The 20,571-nt window shown below is 41.4% G+C and overlaps 2 pseudogenes; both read left to right on the forward strand.

Moving 5' to 3' along the window:
• Window positions 160-1,197, forward strand: LOC18775687 (annotated as a pseudogene).
• On the forward strand, window positions 6,068-7,044 carry LOC18777645 (annotated as a pseudogene).

The following is a 20,571-nucleotide window of genomic DNA, read 5'->3' on the forward strand; positions in this document are numbered from 1 at the left end:
GATTAAATATATTTCCATAGAATACGTACCAATTGTGCTTATTTACTTTTTACCATGGCTCTCACAAATCGAGGCCAATACCTCTACGTAGATTTTCTTTTCATTTTGGCCATTTGCTCCTCTCAAGCATCGTCTCGCCAAATTTATGATGAGAAAACCATGTTGGCGAGACATGAAGACTAGATGGCTCAATTTGGGCCAGTTTTTTTTATAAGGATGCAGAGGAGAAAGAGAGGTGATTCGTGATATTATCAAGGCCAACTTGGAGTTCATTGAGGCTTTGAACAAGCACATGGGTCAGAACTACTTCACTCTAGACTAAGCTTAAATGAATTTGCAGACCTAACCAATGAGGAGTTTCGGGAAATTCGTAATGGTTACATGAAACGATCCTCCAAATTGATCATGTCCAATTCCACGAAAGCTACAAGTTTTGGATATTGAAATATCACTGAAGTGCCACCTTCAGTGGATTGGAGAGAAAAGGGTGCAGTGACGCCTATCAAGGACCAAGGCAAATGTGGTAAGTATTAAACAAGTTGTTAAATGATGACGCATTCACTGTTTCACAACATAACATGTTCTTGAATGATGAGGCATGTTATTTCAATTTTATAGGGTGTTGTTGGGTGTTCTCAGCAGCGGCAGCGACAGAAGGGGTTAACCAGCTCAAAACCGGAAACTTAATCTCACTATCAGAGCAAGAGCTTGTGGATTGTGACACTACAGGTCAAGATCATGGCTGTGAAGGTGGTCTAATGGATGACGCTTTCCAATTCATCCAACGCAAGAAAGGCTGACAACTGAAGCTAATTGCCCCTACCAGGGTGTAAATGGAACTAGTTGCAACACTCAGAAGGCTGCATCCCAAACAGTGTCCATAAACGGCTACGAGAATGTGCCTAAAAACAACAAAAATGCTATGTTGCAAGCCGTCGCTAACCAACCAATTTCGGTTGCCATTGACACAAGTGGTTGTACATTCCAGTTTTATTCAAGTGGTGTGTTCACTGGAACATGTGGTATAAACTTAGATCATGGTGCGGGACTAGTAGTGATGGGACTCTAAATACTGGCTGGGGAGGAATTCTTGGGGCACGGTGGGCGGAGAGTGGATATGTGACGATGCAAATGGGCATTCCTGCCAAGGAAGGACTCTGTGGCATTGCTATTGAAGCTTCTTATCCAACCGCATGATTAATTAAAATACATATATATGTCTGTAAACACGAATTTCCTGCGACAAATGAGAAAAAAACACATATACAAAATAATATTTGTATTAATGAAATTTAGGGTTACAATCTCTGTATTGAATCCTCTGATTCGATCTCCAAAGTGTTTAAAGAAAATTTGCGATTGATAGAAGGGTCGTAGAGACTTGATCTTGATCAAACGGGTAGCACAAGGCTTGTTTGGTGTTTGGATTTTTCTAGGATGGAGGAACCGGCACATATTTGTTGTGCTTGATGGCTCTTCCAAAGTGAGGTGAAGAATGCAGAGAGTTTTCTGTTTCTTCTGAATGCTTTGTCTGTCTAGGCCCCCTTCTTTCGCCTTGAGGCCTCCTATTTATAGGCTCCTACAGGATGCTTGACCTAAATAGCTTTCCTTTTTTAGGACCCTGCTTTGTGGAATTCTGATTTGATTTAAAATCAATTCCAATAATTTGGCAATTTAACCAAATTATCTTTGATTGATTGACTTGATTAATATTTGATTTAAATCAAAGTCAATCACAGAAGATTCTTTCCTTTAATTTTGTCTTCACTTCGAACTGTTTGATGCACTTCGTCGGATGTCAACATGTATCACTTTTGACAACTAATCTGAATTTGATGAGTCGTACGCCACATGAACTAATTATGGGCCCCACAATTTAATCAACCAAACCCTAATTATTTTCTTACTTAGTGAATTTAATTCACCAAAATTTCCATGTCTACAATGTCATAATATAGTGTGTTGTATAAAATATGTATAATTGAATAATACAGAAAGACGCTAGCTATGAGCTGCTATCCTTCACTTTGAAATCCATGCCTCAGAACATAGAGACAATTAACCATGACGTGGATTTGCTCTTAAAATCTCACGCAATTAATTAGCAGCTCTAGCTATGAGGTTGAAATGTTTTCAATACCATTGCAAGGTTAAATCAAGTTAGATTAAGGGAGCATATTTTTGTTCATCATCATTCTCAATACTTGACACGTGTCTATTAGTATAATCATGATTCCTTAAATTTATACAGCAAAGAATTAACTATGGTTATGCCAATGAACACGTACCAAGTGTTAAGATGGGGGGTGGATTGGATCTAATGTCTACAACTGTATTCAATTTAATTAACTGTAGGATTCATTTACAAGGCGAGTGGAAGGAGTCATCAATTTTGAATTAACAAGTTTCTACTTTAACGTATAACAACTATGTTCATATTTATTGGCTGGATAAGTTGTTATATTCAGCCCATTACTAGGATAATGTATGCACTTAAGATCCAAGTGCTTTGACTTTTGTGCCACATAAAATTACATTCTTTTTCTAATATTTTATGATGTAAATTTTTTAATTTTTTAATTTTGAAATCATTTTTTGGTCCAATATTACCCCTTATGACTTGAATTGGGTAATAGTCATTTATGTCATATTGCCTATTACTTGTTGCATAGGTATATATATGTCTTTTCATATTTTCGACAATGTGTCATAGTATTTTATGTACCTTTTTTTAATAGGTAACATACAATTTTATTTTGTCTATTTTTGTATTTGACTTATACGTAGTTTTCTAATTTATGTTTCTAACTTATAGATAACACGATTTATCACTCAGTATTTTTCGTTGCTAATAATAACACTATTTACCTGTATGTCAGGTACATAATTTAATGTCGGTGCTTGTCTGATAGATTAGTATAATATGTGGGTCTTTACTTTTTATTAATTAAATTGTATTTTATCCATATATTAGGAATATTATCAAAGAAAGAATTTATATTTTAAATTCTGAAATTCAATTACAAGGAAATAATGCATTAAATTTAGATTTTCAATGTGGTTTCCTTATTTACCTCAAAGAGTAAAATTGACACAACAAAAAGAGTAATAAATGTCAAAGGACCTACATCTAAAACCAAAAAAACGAGGACTAAACCCAATGGCCGCTAATCGTTTTGGACCTAGATCTAAGAAACACTTTTATTTATTATCTAACATCATTGCATGCCATTGACAGTGTGCCTATGGATGAGGAAGAGAAAGTTGTGCTTGACTGATGATTGACGGAAACTTCCGCAAGTAAATCCTCAATGCTACCAGTTGAAGGCCCTTCGATGCTAAAGTTAGCTTAAGGGGATGAGAGCAAGCTATCGACAATGCAAGGACATAAGTGTCAAGTAGCAAGTCTTACCCTGTATCTGGGGTGAGGAGCTATATTTATAGGGAGTTCTAGGTTTTTTTTGGTACTTAGTTTCGATGTGGGACTCGTGGGAGTGCCTTCCGAGGCAGAAACGCGTCTCAACAAATATCCTAGCGATGAACTCGAGAACATCCTACAAGATGCCTTCTAAGGCGTAGAATTGGCAAAAGACCCTTAAGGTTGTGCGTAGAATCGATCGTGGGTGTCGAAAAGACCTACCGATTCGTACTATTGGGCTTGCCAGCATGGGCCATGGAGCCTTCTTTAGTGTCATACCCCTTCCACGTGTCATGGCATGAGATGCGGGTCAGGTTAAATTAATTAAACCCATTATGCAATGCATTTCCTTTCAATTTTTTGTGATAAACTAATAGATAATTGACTAAATAAACATCCTCCAAAGTTTAAAAAAAAAAATACCAAGTTTTTCTTACAATTTCTGTAGTTTTTATTCAATTTTTATCGATATCGATAATATCCCTATATTTCCATCGAAATTTCCGTATTTTTAAAATGAGACACACCTATTTTCAATTGACTACCTAATTAGTTAACAAATTATGAAATAAATAAATAACAAACCATACAATCATGTTTTGATTCTAAGATGCTGACAAGTATGTATGTTTTTGGGAAAATATATATTAGGGAGAAGATATTATTGTACCACATTATGAATCACTTTTCTGATAGATATGAGACCTACTTATATTGGTAGGTCATACCTTTATTAGAGAGGTGGTACATTATGCAATACAATGATGTAGTTTCTCCAACATTACTTTTATCTTTAATCAACATGTAGAACTGTTTCGAACTTGGAATTGCTTTCAACATTGGGCTACGTGGGCAGGAATTCTAGGCTTGGCTTACAATTCTCTCATTCTCCAACCTCTTGGATTTGCTTGCTTGGATTACCTTATTGCTGGCTCATTTGGCTTCAGTTGAGCCACATTTAGTGCCAAATCAAATCGCATCTTTGTCATGCCTTTGGCCTTCGAATCCACTATGACCTATTTTGCTCTTCTTTCAACAGTAGTCATGTTTGATCCAACCTTGGCTAAGGTTTGATTCGGCTTAGCTAAATTTGCATTCACCATGTTGGTCTGGGCAGATGGGAAAGGGTCCTTGTTGATTGGACTCTTGTCACCCCCAATTCGAAAATAAAGAATATTCCTGAATTAGGGTACGTGAATTGAATGAAATAAAATAAAAAGACTGAAAAATTAGTTAAAATACATTTTTCTTATATAAAAATAATAATAAACTTACAAGTGTACAAGATATAAATCTTTTTTATTTATTATCTAACATCGTTGCATGCCATTGACAGTGTGCCTATAGATGAGGAAGATAAAGTTGTGCTTGACTGATGATTGACGGAAACTTTCGCAAGTAAATCCTCTCTAGCATAGCTTGTGCCGGAAGTGCAATTGAGGAGCTATATGGGTTTGGTGTTGTCTGAGTGTATTAAGATGTATCAATGGTATTTTTGGTAGTTAAATAGGATGTACTTAGTTAATTTTACATTTTAATTTAAATATTAGGGTGTACTTAAATCATAGAGTGTACTCAATTAATTTTAGAATTCGTTTAACCACACTCTATTATTATTAATAGTTTTCTATCAAAACAAACCCTTAAGGTCCTTAACTATTGGCTTGCAGCCACATATAATTACTGTGGTGACCTTCTCGAATGATCAATTTTTATTCATTTAAGTTGTTGATCAACTGCTGCAGGCAAGTTATTCTCCTGAACTCGAGTCCCATCAAGAGCGGGTCAAGGGGGTGAGTAATTGTGTCAATTCCACATGTAAACAAACAAAGGCTCACAAACTCTCCAAAATATACGCATTCTTTGCTTCTTTTCCCTTTATAAGAAGAAGAAAGCCCTGTCTAATTCATCATCAGCAATACATAGAATAGAACCAACACTAGCAAACTCAACATCAACAATGTCAAGAAAGTCTAGCACTACCGTCCCTGCCTTTGCCTTTTGTTTCTTGTCGCTCCTCAGTTTCGCTTACTCCAACACCACCAATGACAAAATCTACCTAACCGGCCTGGTCTACTGTGACAACTGCCAATTGAAGTCTATGACCGAGATAAGTAAGATGATTCCAAGTACGTAACGTTAATAAGTAGGTAACAAACTACCTAAATGTCGATTATAAGATTTGAATATGAGATTTATGCATGCATGCATGCACATTGCCCATTGTTCAGGTGCAACGGTGCGATTGGAGTGTAGGGAGGGGGGAACATAAAATCCAGCCAAGAGGCCGAAACCAACCAGCTTGGACTGTACGTGTTTAAGTTGGACAAATCTAAGGAGCCTGTGGATAATTGTTAAGTTGAAAACTGCACCGGTGGCCACCCGGAAGCTCAACCTATTGGAAGGAGACAGCGTCAATGTCATCGCACCAAGCCACCGCGTTGCCTACCCTCTTGGTTTGGTCGTTGAGAAAGCTCATCCCGAGTGCGAGCAGTTCGCCCAAGCGCGCAAGCATTTTCAGAACTAATTTAAGGAATTGAAGACGAAAACCGTCTGATATTAAATCAATCTCCAATTTCAGTGAATTTTTATTTTTGATTGCAAAGATATTAAGGCACGTAGAAAGACAGGTACCCCATCTAGTATACTATGAGGAAAAGGACGGCTCACAACAAGTTTATGTCTATAAAATCCCAGATGCTCATGAGCCAGAACTACTTCATTCTAAGCTTAAATGAATTTGCAGACCTAACCAATGAGGAGTTTCGGGAAATTCGTGATGGTTACATGAAACAATCCTCCAAATCGATCATGTCCAATTCCACGAAAGCTACATGTTTTGGATATTGAAATGTCACTGATGTGCCATCGTTAGTGGATTGGAGAGAAAAGGGTGCAGTGACGCCGATGAAGGACCAAGGCAAATGTGGCAAGTATTAAACAAGTTGTTAAATGATGACGCATTCACTGTTTCACAACATAACATATTATTGAATGATGAGGCATGTTATTTCAATTTTATAGTGTGTTGCTGGGCATTCTCAGCACTGGCAGCGACAGAAACTTAATCTCACTATCAGGTCAAGATCATGGCTGTGAAGGTGATCTAATGGATGACGGTTTTCAATTCATCCAACGCAACAAAAGGCTGACAACTGAAGTTAATCACTCCCACCAGGGTGTAGATGGAACTAGTTGCAACACTCAGAAGGCTGCATCCCAAACAGTGTCCATAAACGGGTCGAGGATGTGCCTAAAAACAACCAAAATGCTATGTTGCAAGCCGTCGCTAACGAACCAATTTCGGTTGCCATTGACGCAAGTGGCTGTACATTCCAGTTTTATTCAAGTGGTGTGTACACTGGAACATGTGGTATAAACTTAGATCATGGTGCGGGACTAGTAGTGATGGGACTAAATACTGGCTGGGGAGGAATTCTTGGGGCACGGTGCGGGGAGAGTGGATATGTGACGATGCAAAGGGGCATTCCTTCCAAGGAAGGACTCTGTGGCATTGCTATTGAACCTTCTTATCCAACCGCATGATTAATTAAAATACATATATGTCACACTTTTCTAACCAAATTGTGAAGTGCCCATGTATTTCTTTCTCTGTATTTTTCTAATTTTCCTTTTCTCACTATCATTGCTACCCTTTCACATCTTTTATTGTCGTACTTCGATTTGTAGTGATAAATTGCCGTTCAAATTTTCTTTGTGTGTATTTTTAATAAATTACATTTCATTTTATTTTTTCCATGGATTGATGTTCAGTAGATAGTTTTAATATAATATGTAAATAATATAGTACAAAAATTAGAGATTTTGTATCAAGTAAAAAATTAGTTTCATTGTCACCCTAAAGAAAAATATATTTCAATATATAAGGTGCCCCCTATGTGAAAATTTTCTGGCTCCGCCACTGTCCAGGTTACCTTTTGCGTGATCATACAACAAACATCCAAAAATGCACCAATCTAGTTAAAATTCAAAACAAATTTAAAGATTTTCACATCTTAGTTAAAGGAAATTCATTGTTCCTGTGCTTCCTACGCACACACAATTTCCATGAATCAATTGACAATGTGATATTAACGTTACCATATAACATTTTCAACATTATCATCTCGTCCTAGCATTCAAGTAAAGAAAAGAATACACGTATACAGAGATTATTGATGTCTAAATTTGAATCAACGGATTAAGACCGTAAAAACGACACATTCACATCATGACACACACTCAAGTCAAGCTACGTCCATAATATACAATTAGTAAACTGAATTATATGAATCTACAAGTACGGGATATAAAAGCTACAAGCCCTACATGCTACAATATATGTCCTATTTTTGGGTCAACTGTTCCTTATTCTCTTTCATAGTACAATCGAGTTTACATGTTAGGATCCTATCGGGGATATTAAACGCTGAAAAGGAAATAATCAATTCTCAATAAGCCCTTAAGATCGCCTAACCAAGACACAAGCCTCATATATATTGTGGGAACCGAATTAAATTAGAACCCTAGGTCAAATAATTCATTCCATTTGAGGATTGTTTGACCTAATTGGGAATTATTCAACCTAATTGGGAGTTACTCAATTTAATTAGGGATTACCCAATTAAATGGAATGTTACCTAATTAGGTTGAGAATTGATTTGATTCCTATCACAATTCCCAATTAAATGAGGAGTTACCTAATTAAATTAGGAATTGATTTGATACCTACCACAATTAGGGATTTGATTTACCCTTATTAATCAAATCAATTCCAAATTGGGGAGGAATAATTTCATTCCATCTACGGAATTATTCCTCTGAAACCCTAGCCTCCAAGACCACTATAAAAAGATGGCCACACACAAGGGTTGAGGTACGTCTGAAATTTCTACGGAAACTCTGTAGAAAATTCCTCTCAAACCCTAGCCACCTCCTCTCTCCCTCTCTTTTACATAAGGCTACGGCCACCCGGTTTACACCATAAACATATCTCCGTACCCTATTAGCTATTGTTTTTTATATGATTCAATTGAACTAATTTAGGCATCGGAGGGCCTTTGGCCAGCACCCCCGTGTGTGGTCCTCTTATTTGTTCTATTTTGCAGGGAGAAAGAGGCGGCGAAGAAAGAAGGAGAATCTTTCCAATCGAATATTCTCGTAAGGAAATTTGCTCCCATAAATTGGTGCTTTCAATGAGAGCACAAGATATACTCAAAGTGTGCTCCAAACTTATTTTCCAATCCACCGAAGCCTTCCAAACAACCATGGTTGGAAGCAAGAAGACGAGAGGTAAAACCATAGCGATGGCTAAATCCGCCACGGCCCAAAGCCACTCCACCCACTATCCCGCGATCGATATGGTGGCATCACCACCTCTCACCACCGTGCCACCCACCGGACTTGCAGCTGAAACCACCGCACCTGCCACCGCTGCCGAGCATGGTGGAACCTCCCATCAAGGTGGGCTCATTACCACCGCCAACCTAGGACCAATCTTGGAGAAACTTCAAGCATTCCCTCCATTGCCTCCACGCTCGACGCACGCTCCCGCGTACACCTCCAAAGAAACCCTAGCCCGTGTGCGAAAAGCTGGGCCCATGACTTGACATCTGCTCTAGCCTGGGCTCGCATGGAAATGTACATCAAAGGTTAGGCCCCTAGGGAGATTAGCCAAACAACCATCGCAAAGAGGATCGTGAAGAAAGATGCTCAGCTGTCTGCCCGCAGAGGAGCATTCATGAAAGGCTAGGTCCCGAGGGAGGTCAACTGGATAACCCTCACAATGAGGACCATGGGGAAAGGCGCTCTGCTGCAAACTCTGAAAGAGTTCATTCTTGTCGACAAGCTACAGAAAATCCTTCACAAGCGCAGTCCACACGCCTCCTAGGCAGCGCAGGCTAGAAGGTCGACCCTCGAAAATCAATGAGGAAGTCAGTCAGCATGGCCCAAATCATGAAGGTCGCCAACGTGGCCGACCAGCAATGTGTGCGGAAAACATTGAGAAGCTTGTAAATGACCGACTTTGAGACTTGAAGACCGGCGAAAATTTCGAACATGCACTACGTAAGGAGATAGACTAGACAAACTCTACACCTTTCACTGCCGAAATCGAGCAGGCAGCAACCCCGAAGCGATTCTCAACGCCTACCTAAAACACTTCAAAAGTGTCATGATCCTCCACAAGGCCGACAACACACTAATGTGCAAGGTGTTTGCGATGACCTTGCGAGGAGCCGCCCAAGACTAGTTCCACACTCTACAATCCAGGTGGATCAGCAGCTTCAAGGAGCTGACTTAGGTATTCACTAAAGAATACACCTCTTACTGGACAATCAAGAAGAACCCTGACCACCTGTACAACCTGCACAAGAAGTCCGACAAATCCCTTCGAGATTACATCAAGAGATTAAAAGCATAAAAGGCCAACATTGTAGGATGTGACGATTGAATTGCGTCCTCTGCTTTCAAGAAAGGCCTTCCGACTGAGCACGAATTGTACCGCGAGCTGACCATCACTCCCAGCTAGACTCTGGCAGAGATCTACGAGGTTGCGGAACTCTATGAGCTCTGGGATGATGATCGAATCGCCGCAAAGAAGTCTACTAACCAAGACGATCAGCCGACTAAGCAGGCAGGCCAAAGAAGCGACGAATTTAGCAACAAGAAAAAAGACAAGCGTAGGTCGCACCCACAAGGGAACACTACGGCAGGAGAGAACTACATCAAATTCACCATCCCCATACATTAAATCTTAGCCCAAGTGAAGAACGAACCTTGGGTAAGAAGACCACCACCCTTGAAAGGAGATCCGGACAAGAGGGATGCTAGCAAATACTGTGCCTTCCATGGGACGCACGGGCACACCATGAACAACTTCTTCGCTTGGAAAGCGCATCTTGAAGAACTCGTGAGAGAAGGTCACTGCACGAAATTCATTGCGAAGCAGGCCATCCAGCAGATTGAAGATCGTGACACCGCCAAGGAACCGCTCTAAAAGGTCATAAGAATTAACACAATCCTAGCCAACTCCGAGGAGTATGGGCTGACCGGGAAGGAAAAGAAGAAGAAGATCAAACAAGCCACCGTGATCTCCCAAATCTCGACCGACCTTCCACTAGTAAAAGACGATCCTGTAATCGGCTTCCAAAAGAAAGATATGATTGGCCTCGACATGCCACATAACGATGCCCTTGTCATCAGCATTCAAATCGCCCAGGCCATGGTCGATTGAATCCATGCAGATGAGGGCAGCGCAACCAATATCTTGCAACTGGCGGTCATCCAGCAGATGGGCTTGGAGGCAAAGATCAACAAATCAGCCAGATCGATGACCGGCTTTAATGGTGCAACAACGGTTACCGTGGGCACGATAGACCTCGACGTCTACTCCCCACCTGTAATCAGCTTGTAAACATTCAGGGTCATTAATGAGGTCTCACCCTATAATGGCATCATGGGCAGACCATGGATTGGCAAGATCAACGCCATGACTTCTGCCACACATCAGAAAATTCGATACCCAATTCCAAGGGGCAGTGTCAGCCAAATCAACAGCGATCATGCAATGGCGAGGAAATGCTCCGCCTAAGGGCTGAAGAAAAGCAAACAAGCACAATTCCTCCAGGTGAGCCAGGCAGATCTGAAGGAGGTTGAACAACCGAATCTTGCTCCCTTATAGCACTAAAAGCGTCATGACCAAATCGAGGACATCTGTCCAGAGGTCTCTTCTGAAGAAGGATGGAAACCTGAAGAGGACGTCGAGTTAATACCCTCGGATCCTGACCAGCAAGACAAAAAAGTGCAGATCGGCTCGCGCCTAAGCCCAGACGAGAAGGTGGAGCTGACCACCTTCCTCCAGAACAACAAAGACATGTTCACATGGTTGCCGTCAGGTATGCCTGGCATCATCCCGAACATCATCTGCCATCGACTCTACGTCAACCCTACCAGCAAGCTAGTGGCACATAAAAGACGCAACTTCGCTCCCGAGCGGGTCGCTATCATCAATAGCAGAGATTGACAAACTGCTAGCTACCAGCTTCATCGAAGAGGTCTCCTACTCGGAGTGGCTGGCCAACATTGTTCGGTGGCCAAACAAGAAAAAGGCAAATGTATAGTCTATGTCGATTACACAGACATCGACAGAGCATGCCCTAAAGACAAGTTCCCATTGCCGAGAATCGACTAACTCGTGGATTCCACTTCTGGCAATCAGCTGCTCAGCTTCATGGATGCCTACTCCAGCTATAACCAAATCCTAATGCACGAGGATAACAAGGCAAAAACCTTTTTCATCATCTAGAGAGGAACCTATTGCTCCCTTTGGACTGAAGAACGCCTGAGCAACCTACCAAAGGCTCGTGAATAAAATCTTCAAGGAGCAGATCAGCAAAACCATGGAGGTCTATGTGGACGACATGCTGGTCAAAGCCCCAAAACGTGCAGATCACATCAAAAATCTCGCTGAGACATTCAGCCTGCTTCACTAGTATTGCATAAAGTTGAACCCGAGTAAATGCACATTTTGTGTATCCTCCGGCCGATTCTTATTATGCCTAGTCACACAACGCGGTATCCAGGCACACCCACGTCAAATCAAAGCCATTCTCGAGATGAAGTTGCCTTCCACAGTGAACAAAATACAAATTCTGACGGGCAGAGCAGTGGCCCTCAACCGATTCTTCTCAAGATCAACCGACAAGTGCAGACCATTCTTCAAAGCTTTGAAGCAATGTCAAAGAGACAAATGGGATGAGGAGTGCGAAGTAGCTTTCCAGAATCTGAAGAATTATCTCACATCACCTCCCCTGCTCTCAAAGCCAGTCCCCGGTGAGGACTTGTTCGTGCACCTGGCAGTGTCCAACTCAGCTGTCAGCTCAGCTCTCATCCGAGAAGAGCTAGGGGCCCAACATCCGATATTCTACACGTCAAAAGCTCTCCTCAATGCAGAGACTTGCTACCCGAAATTGGTAAAGCTCATTCTAGCTCTTATAGTTTCCGCGAGAAAGCTGCAACCCTACTACCAAGCTCATCAAGTCATCGTCATGACCGACTATCCTTTGAGATCAATCCTCTTTGGCCCTGACGCTTCTCAGCGACTTATGAAGTGGGCTACAGAGCTAAGTCAATATGACCTCCTCTATCGGCCAAAAACTGCAATAAAAGCCCAGGCTTTAGCTTTAGCAGACTTCGTCGCAGAATTTACCCCATCAGATGAAGAAGAGAAGCTGGTCAACAAAAAGGAAAGTTTGAAAGTAGACGGAACCTCTACTGAACCTAGCCAACCCAGAGACATGTGGCAATTGTGTGTAGACGGAGCGTCGAACCAAAAGGGAGTTGGAGCAGATGTGGACGTCATAGTTGGAACCAAGGAGCTGAAGATTGCATTTTTTGTGGTAGACACAACTTCTACCATTTACAATGCATTGCTTAGCAGGAACTGGTTCCACCAAAGCTTATGTGTTCCTTCCACTCTGCATCAGCAATTGGCCCTTTGGGATGAAGAAGGTGTCATAGAGATAGTAGAGGCTAATCCATGGCCATTTCTACCATCTGCCATGTGTTTTGAAGCAAGGTATTATCATGATGACCTTGGTCCTTTCACATTCTTCGGAGTCAACCACAACGGCCGCCGCCATGGTGTCACGACCCAGAGACTCATTGAAGATGGCCTAGCCAATTCTCTAGAGGACTAGAATAGACCTTTTGTTCTGAACCTCCAGAACTTTGATGTTTACTACCAATCAATAAGAAAAGGATCGAGCTGCAACAATCCGATCCATTACAAAAAGATTATTGATATTTTGGGAAGAAATGAAGCTCTTCATGCAGAATCCAACCATGGCAGAATTCATCCATGAGAGCACTGAAGAACAGGAAGATAGTTTATAGGAGGAAGTACTAGATTTTGCACCAGCAGCACTAGATGACTCTTTACCGGAAATGGAAGATCCGTTACAGGAGATAAACTTAGGGACATAAGAGGATCCAAGACCCACTTTCATTAGTGTGCTGTTAAAAGAGCCACTCAAGGGTGAAATCATTGCCATGAGATGCCTGGACTGGATAGAGAATTGGTAGAACACAAGTTGCCAAAAGGATACCTTCCAGTCAAACAGGCCAAAAAAAAATGTCTATGGAAACTGAACTGAAAGTTAAAGAAGAGATAGAAAGACTGGTTAAAGCAGGATTCATCAGACCAGCCATTTATGCTGATTGGCTAGCCAATATTGTGCCGGTTCTGAAAAGAAAAACAAGGGCAGTTAGGATCTGTGTGGATTATAGGAATCTGAATGAAGCAACTCCTAAAGATGAATATCCTATGCCAATGGAAAATCTGCTAGTCGATGGAGCTGCTCATAGCCAAATGCTATCTTTTATGGATGGAAATGCAGGATATAATCATATTATGGTGGCAGAAGAAGACATCCACAAGACAGCCTTCATGTGTCCAAGACATATAGGTGCTTTTGAATACACTGTAATGCCTTTTGGCTTAAGAAATGTAGAAGCCACTTATCAAAGAGCAATGAATTCTGTTTTCCACGACATGATTGGTCATTCTTTAGAAGTTTATATAGATGATGTGGTGATTAAGTCCCCAGAAGAAGGAGATCATGTGTCAAATCTAAAAAGAGTATTCCTAAGAGTGAGACAACATAAGTTGAAAATGAATCCCAAGAAGTGTGTTTTTGGAGTTCAAGCAGGAAATTTCTTAGGTTTCTTGGTCCACCAAAAGGGCATAGAGATCGATAAAAATAAAGCAAAATCCATCATAGAAGCTCTACCATCCCGGAACAAGAAAGAACTGCAGAGTCTCCTAGGAAAAATTAACTTTCTAAAGAGATTCATATCCAATTATTCAGGAAAAATCCAGCATTTCTCCTCCTTGTTAAGGTTGAAGCAGGAACAAACATTCAAGTGGGAGGAACAACACCAGCATGCTTTTGAGGAAATCAAATTCTACCTCTCAAATCCTCCAGTTCTGTCCTCCCCAAAGAGAGGCATACCACTCAAATTGTATGTTTCGGCATTAGGACTGTCCATTGGGAGTCTGCTCGTTCAAGATAACAAGGAAGGGAAGGAACAAGCAGTCTATTATCTAAGTAGAACTCTGACAGAAGTAGAAAGGAAATATTCTGCAATTGAAAGACTTTGTCTAGCCTTATACTTCACTGCTGTAAACCTGAGACACTACATGCTACCATTCACCATCTACATCATTGCCAAGACAAACCTAATTAAATACATGTTAACAAGGCCAATGTTGAGGGGCAGAATTGGCAAATGGACTTTGGCTTTGACAAAATTTGCTTTCAGATATGTTCCTTAGAAGGCTGTCAAAGGACAAGCTGTAGCAAATTTCCTAGCAGATCATCCAGGAGAAGAGATTGAAAACATGGATTCTTTGGATATAGCAAATGCAGATCTGTTGACTAGAGCTCATACTTGCCTTAACAATCCCATCTATTATGTTCACCTCACACCTTGGAAGCTGTACTTTGATGGATCAAAGACTGATGTAGCCTCTAGGGCAGGAATTGTTTTAGATGAGCCACTAGGGATCAGACACTATTATTCTTTCCAGTTAGATTTCCAATGCACCAACAACATAGCTGAATATGAAGCTTTAATCATTGGCCTTGAGATGCTGGTGGAATTAGGAATCCAATCTGTGGAAATCTTGGGAGATTCTATGCTTGTGTTGAAACCGATTGCTGGAGAATACAAATGTCTAAATCCTTCTCTAGCTATCTATCTAGTGGCAGCCATAAATCTTCTGACAGAATTCAGGGAAGCTACTTAGGAACATATCCCAAGGGAGGAAAACTTCTCAGCCAATGAAATGGCTCAGATAGCAACAGGGGTTCAAATGCCTGAAGACTGTGTGCAAAGGATCATTAAGGTAGGAAAGAAAAGTTTACCATCTGTTCTGGCCAGAAGGATGGAGATAGATGTCAATTCTGCCATAATCACTGAAGATGACTGGAGAATTCCCATCATAAATTCTTGCAATATCCAACCCTGCCTTCTGAGAAAAGAGTCAGAATCATGACTTTAAATTTCCTTATGTGAAATGGAGATTTGGTCCGAAAAGCAAAGATGAGGTACTTTTGAGGTGCCTGGGAAAGAAAGAATACATGAAGGTCATGGGGGAAACCCATGAAGGAATATGTGGAGCTCATCAAGGTGGAAGAAAAATGTGCTGGTTAATTAGAAGGTATGGCTACTTCTGGCCAACCATAATGAAGGATTGCATTGACTATTCCAAGGGATGCGAGGCTTGTCAAAAGCATGGTCCAATCCAGCGAGCTTATTCAGTTCCCATGAATCCAGTAGTTAAGCCATGGCCATTCAGAGGATGGGCAATGGATCTCATTGGCAAAATCTATCCAGCCAATAGCAAACAACACTGTTTCATCATTGTAGCTACAGACTATTTCACTAAATGGGTGGAAGCCAAAACTGTTAAATCCACTACATCTCAAGAGATCATCACCTTCATAGAAGAACAGATTATACAAAGGTTTGGCATTCCATAATCAATCACAACTGACAAGGGATCTTCTTTCATGTCTGGGGAGATGCTAGATATGGCACAAGCTTTCAAATTTAAGCTACTTCAATCCACTCCTTATTATGCTCAAGCTAATGGACAGGCAGAATCAAGTAACAAGGTGAACATCAACATTATCAGGAAAATGCTTGAGAAAAATCCAAAGCAATGGCATGAGAAGTTATCAGAAACTCTTTGGGCATATAGGACTTCAAAGAGAGAAGCAACTGGCATGACCCCATATGCTCTAACTTATGGTCATGATGCAATTCTGCTTATGGAAATAGTAGTCCAATCTCTTAGAATTGCTCACCAACACAATCTGACTGGAGAAGACTACTCTCAAGCCATGCTGCTAGAATTGGAGGGATTGGATGCAAATTGATACCCTCAACAAACTCTTAGCAGGGAAACAGGCTATGTCAAGGGCTTACAACAAAAGAGTTAAAAACAAGAGTTTTGAAGAGGGAGAAATTGTCTAGAAAGCAGTTCTGCCCCTTGGAACACACATAGTTGGTTATGGAAAATGGTCACCTACATGGGAAGGGCTTTTCATAATTAAGCAAATCCTTGGATTAGGGGCATACAGATTACAGGATCGAGATGGAGACATCCATGCTACACCTATCAATGGCAATGGTTGAAGAAATTCTACCCAACTATGTGGGATTCACAGGCTGTGCAAACCAATCCTGGGATAGAGAGGGAACGAGATGGAAATGTTGTTTAAAGTTTTTTTACAGTGTTGTGCTTCTAAATATAATATGTTAAAAGCATATTTTGTCTTCTGTTTTCTTTCGTTTTATTTAAGCAAGAGATTGAAAAAGCAAAGTTCCACAAAATAAATAGCTTTTATTAAATATAGTCATTTTCATGACTAAAGTTTTATTACATTCAAAAATTTAAAATTAAAACCCTAATTTCCTAAGGGTTTCTTGCAAATTGGTCTTCTTGATCGAAAGTTCCTTTTGGAGCAGCACCCCCTGGTGGATTGAAGCCTCTGCAATCTCCAATGCTGGCATGGAAGCTGAAACCATACTCTACACAAGGAAGGTAGCCTTGGTCTTGGAACTCAGTCCAACCCCGAGCCTGTTCTGCACCTCCCTGCATTCTGCCAACTGCTTTTGAAGCTCTTCAATCTGCTTCTCCAGCTTATCTCCAGTGGCCTTAGCTTCCTTGTATCCTGCAACCATCTGGTCCTGTTTTGCCTTCAGTTTTGCGTAATCAACCAAATTGGCTTCATAAGTAGCCTTGCAGAACTCAGAGGTTTTGAAAGTGGACTTGAGATCCTCATAACAGTCGTGAAGGTTGAGCACATCTCTAGCCAAACCGAGGCTCATCTCAAGTATAGGCTTAGGAGCCATGTTCTGTCTGTGCAGTAGGTCCAGATCCTTCATCAATTGATCAACAGCTTCCCTATTCTCATCCAGTTCCAGTTCAGTGGATTGCCAAATCTTCACCCTCTCCATTGCCTTATCCACCGCCTTGGACTTGGCCTTGCCAAGAGTGGAGCTGAGCTTCTCTAGTTTGTCCAGCTGGGCATCTAGGTCCATGGCTTCAAACTCTGCCAATTCTAGATGAGCAAAAGAGCCTGTGGTAGATGAACTTGGAAGAGAATGGATGGGCATCTGCAAAAAGAGATTGTAAATTAGCGCCAAGTAGAATCAGAAAAGAAAGAGGGGCAAACGCTTACAACAACAATGGGAGGCTTCAAAGGACTGGTCATCACTGCCAATATCCCAGCAGTTCTGGGCACTTCTACCTGGAAAGACTGATCGTTAGAGAAGCAAAGATAGGACAGAACTGTAGGAAATAGACATACATAGTTAAAATAAAAAATTACCACAAGTTTAGGAGCAACGGCAGTTACCTTCGCTCCAGCATCTGGGGCTGCAACAGAAAGTTCTACCTGTTCCATAGGTTCTGAAACAGATGGCTCTGCCTACTCCATAGGCACTTGAATTGCAGCAAAATGTTCTGCCTCCACATCATCGAATAGGGCCAGTTCTGAGCTTGTGGGTTCTGCCCTCTGAGCTTCTTCTTGTTGTTTAGCAAAGGCAATGCTTTCTACTATCACCTCAACAAGAATCTCCTCCTACAAACAGACAAAAGTCAGAAGTTAGAAGAAGAACTGACCCAAAAGTTCATACAGTAATGAATAGAGGCTCGCCTCTTCTTCAAACTCTTTGTTCTTCTCCTTTAACGGGACATCCCCTTCTTCTTGCTCCTTCTCATGCTCTACAGCTTCAAAGGCCTCCCTTAGTTCTTCATCTGTGTCAGAAGTGATTGTAGGAGCTGCTACATGTTCTTCTGTGGCCACGTGCTCCACCACAGTCCTTCTTCTAAGTCTTTTTGACTTAGTAGGAAGAGGAGGAGGACTTTCAACTGCAATAAACAGACAAAAAATGGTTAGAGCATGAGTCGAAATTAGGCAAGATAGAACAGAACAAAATCAAGAGGACACAAACTTTCAAAATTTACCTGAAGTCGCAGGCTGAACAACACCACCATGGACTGAAGCAGTCTCTTTTCTTTTGTTCCTTCTGCCAGAATGAGTCGCCTCAACAGCTAGTTGTTCCGCAAGAGTTTCATCCTCTTCATCCCCAGAGGAAAGCTCCAAGTCTCCGACAGCGATGACAGAAGTGACTGCACAAGAAACAAACAAGTCAGAAGTCAATCCAGCAGAAGAATGATAGGAGGAACAGAATCATGGAAAGCTTACTAATCACTTCTCCAGCTTGGAAAAATTACCCTCATATGTTCTTTGTCAGAGAAGGATCTGTTGTAGGCAGAACAAAACGTTAGAAATCATCACAAAAGTAGAATAAGCAAAGCACAGACAGAACCAAGAATTTACCTTCTATGGCTTGAGCATTAATATCTTTCATGGTCTGCACCATGAATCTATGGGTTTCCTCTCCTGCGTGAACAGTCCAAGAGTCCCAACCATCAAATAGCACTTTTAGGGCAGTGCTCGAGGCAAGCAAACCATGAAATCTGGCCTTCCACCAAATGTCAAACTCAGCAGAACTGCAGGAATTTGGTTCCCAGGATGGATAAAAGAGCATCTGCACTATTGTTTATCTTGTTCACCACACATCTAGCATCCTTATGCACCTCCAGGTCATCTGAATCTCTCCAGGAAGAGGCCTGATTACACCTTCTATATGATTTAAGTGGAATGAGCTGACGGCAGCCAAGCTGTCTCGCGCAGAAGTTAGGATGATAGACTTCTGCCCCCAAATGATAATTTAGAGGCTTTCCACCTCCACACGGCAGGTCTCTTGGTAGGGTTACGCTCAGGAACTTCTTCCTGAAGCCAATTCTTCCTCTGGTTCCTTCTCAAATAATCTGAATCCAGGTTGAAACCAAGGGTATGTTCTTCTAATCACCACCTACCACTGAGCTGCAGATCTCTTAGTGCAGTGCCTAAAGAACATCAAGTACTCTTTAATGGAATACTTGGGCACTTCTACCAACATCAGGGGAAGAGCCAGAACTTGTTCTTCAGGTAGAACTATGTCTGGAAATCTCAACTCTGGAAAGTAGACTTGCAGCCAGATCTGGATCATCCAGAACGCACCAGGAGCAGACAGGTTCAAAGGGTTCTCCAGAGTGGCAGTATGCAAGTTCTTGAACAAATGAGCCAGAACTGTGGGTCCAAGCCCTATGTCAGTATGGTTGTGCAGATCTTCTGCCAAATGCCTATACTCAAGCAGAACTGTTGATGAGCGGGTCGGGAAAATAAACCTGTTTAGCCAGTATAAAAAGAACAACATGTGCTGCTGATCCTTGTCCTTCTCGGAACTAAATTTCTTCGGGTAGTTGGAGAAAGAGCAGTTCTGGTTAATGGTAGCTGGAGAGATGGTGAAAGGCTTCACTAGCTTTTCCTGATTCTTTCTCTTGTGGTAATCACCAACTGCATCCACAGGTCTTCCATGGGGTCTGAACCAAAAATCTAAGCCATATCCAGCAGAGTTAGAGTCATTGGGCCCAGGCGAAAGTCGAAAGTGTTGCTGGCAGAATTTCAGAAGCACAGAGTAGTAGCCAGAAGGTTCTTATCCCTATTTATCGGCTGCTTGGATAGAAGAATAGCGTCATATATGCCAGCCCTCTTCCAGTGAGCTCCATATCTAGGAAGGAGCCTATCAATCTAGTCTACCCACTTCACTGGACTGTTCCTCACTTCGCTCGAGGGAAACGAGCGGCTCAGGTTCTTGCTAACCCAAGTATGGGATGCTAAGGTAGAAGAGCTCTGGAAACACAACGGAGCTTCAGCGTCATCTTTAAACATAGCAACCATTTCAGTAGGGACATAACCGAACCAATAAGGGCCTATAACTAGGGTATTCTCGAACAAATGAAGGACATTCTCCTCCATATTTTTCTTGGCAAAATGGTGGAGCTTGCTTCTGACCTCTATCACATGGTTATCAACCCCAGTACCAGTGATGTAATCAGGAGGAATTGAAGAAGAGGAACCTTGGACACGGGTTGTTGGAGATGACATTTTCAAGAGTTCGAGTTGGAACAGAGGAAGTAAGTAGGAAAGGATCGAGGTCTGATCAAAAGAAAAGGGCAAAAGGTTCTGAGA

This window comes from Prunus persica, chromosome G5 (genome assembly GCF_000346465.2).
Source record: "Prunus persica cultivar Lovell chromosome G5, Prunus_persica_NCBIv2, whole genome shotgun sequence".
Classification (NCBI taxonomy): Eukaryota; Viridiplantae; Streptophyta; class Magnoliopsida; order Rosales; family Rosaceae; genus Prunus; species Prunus persica.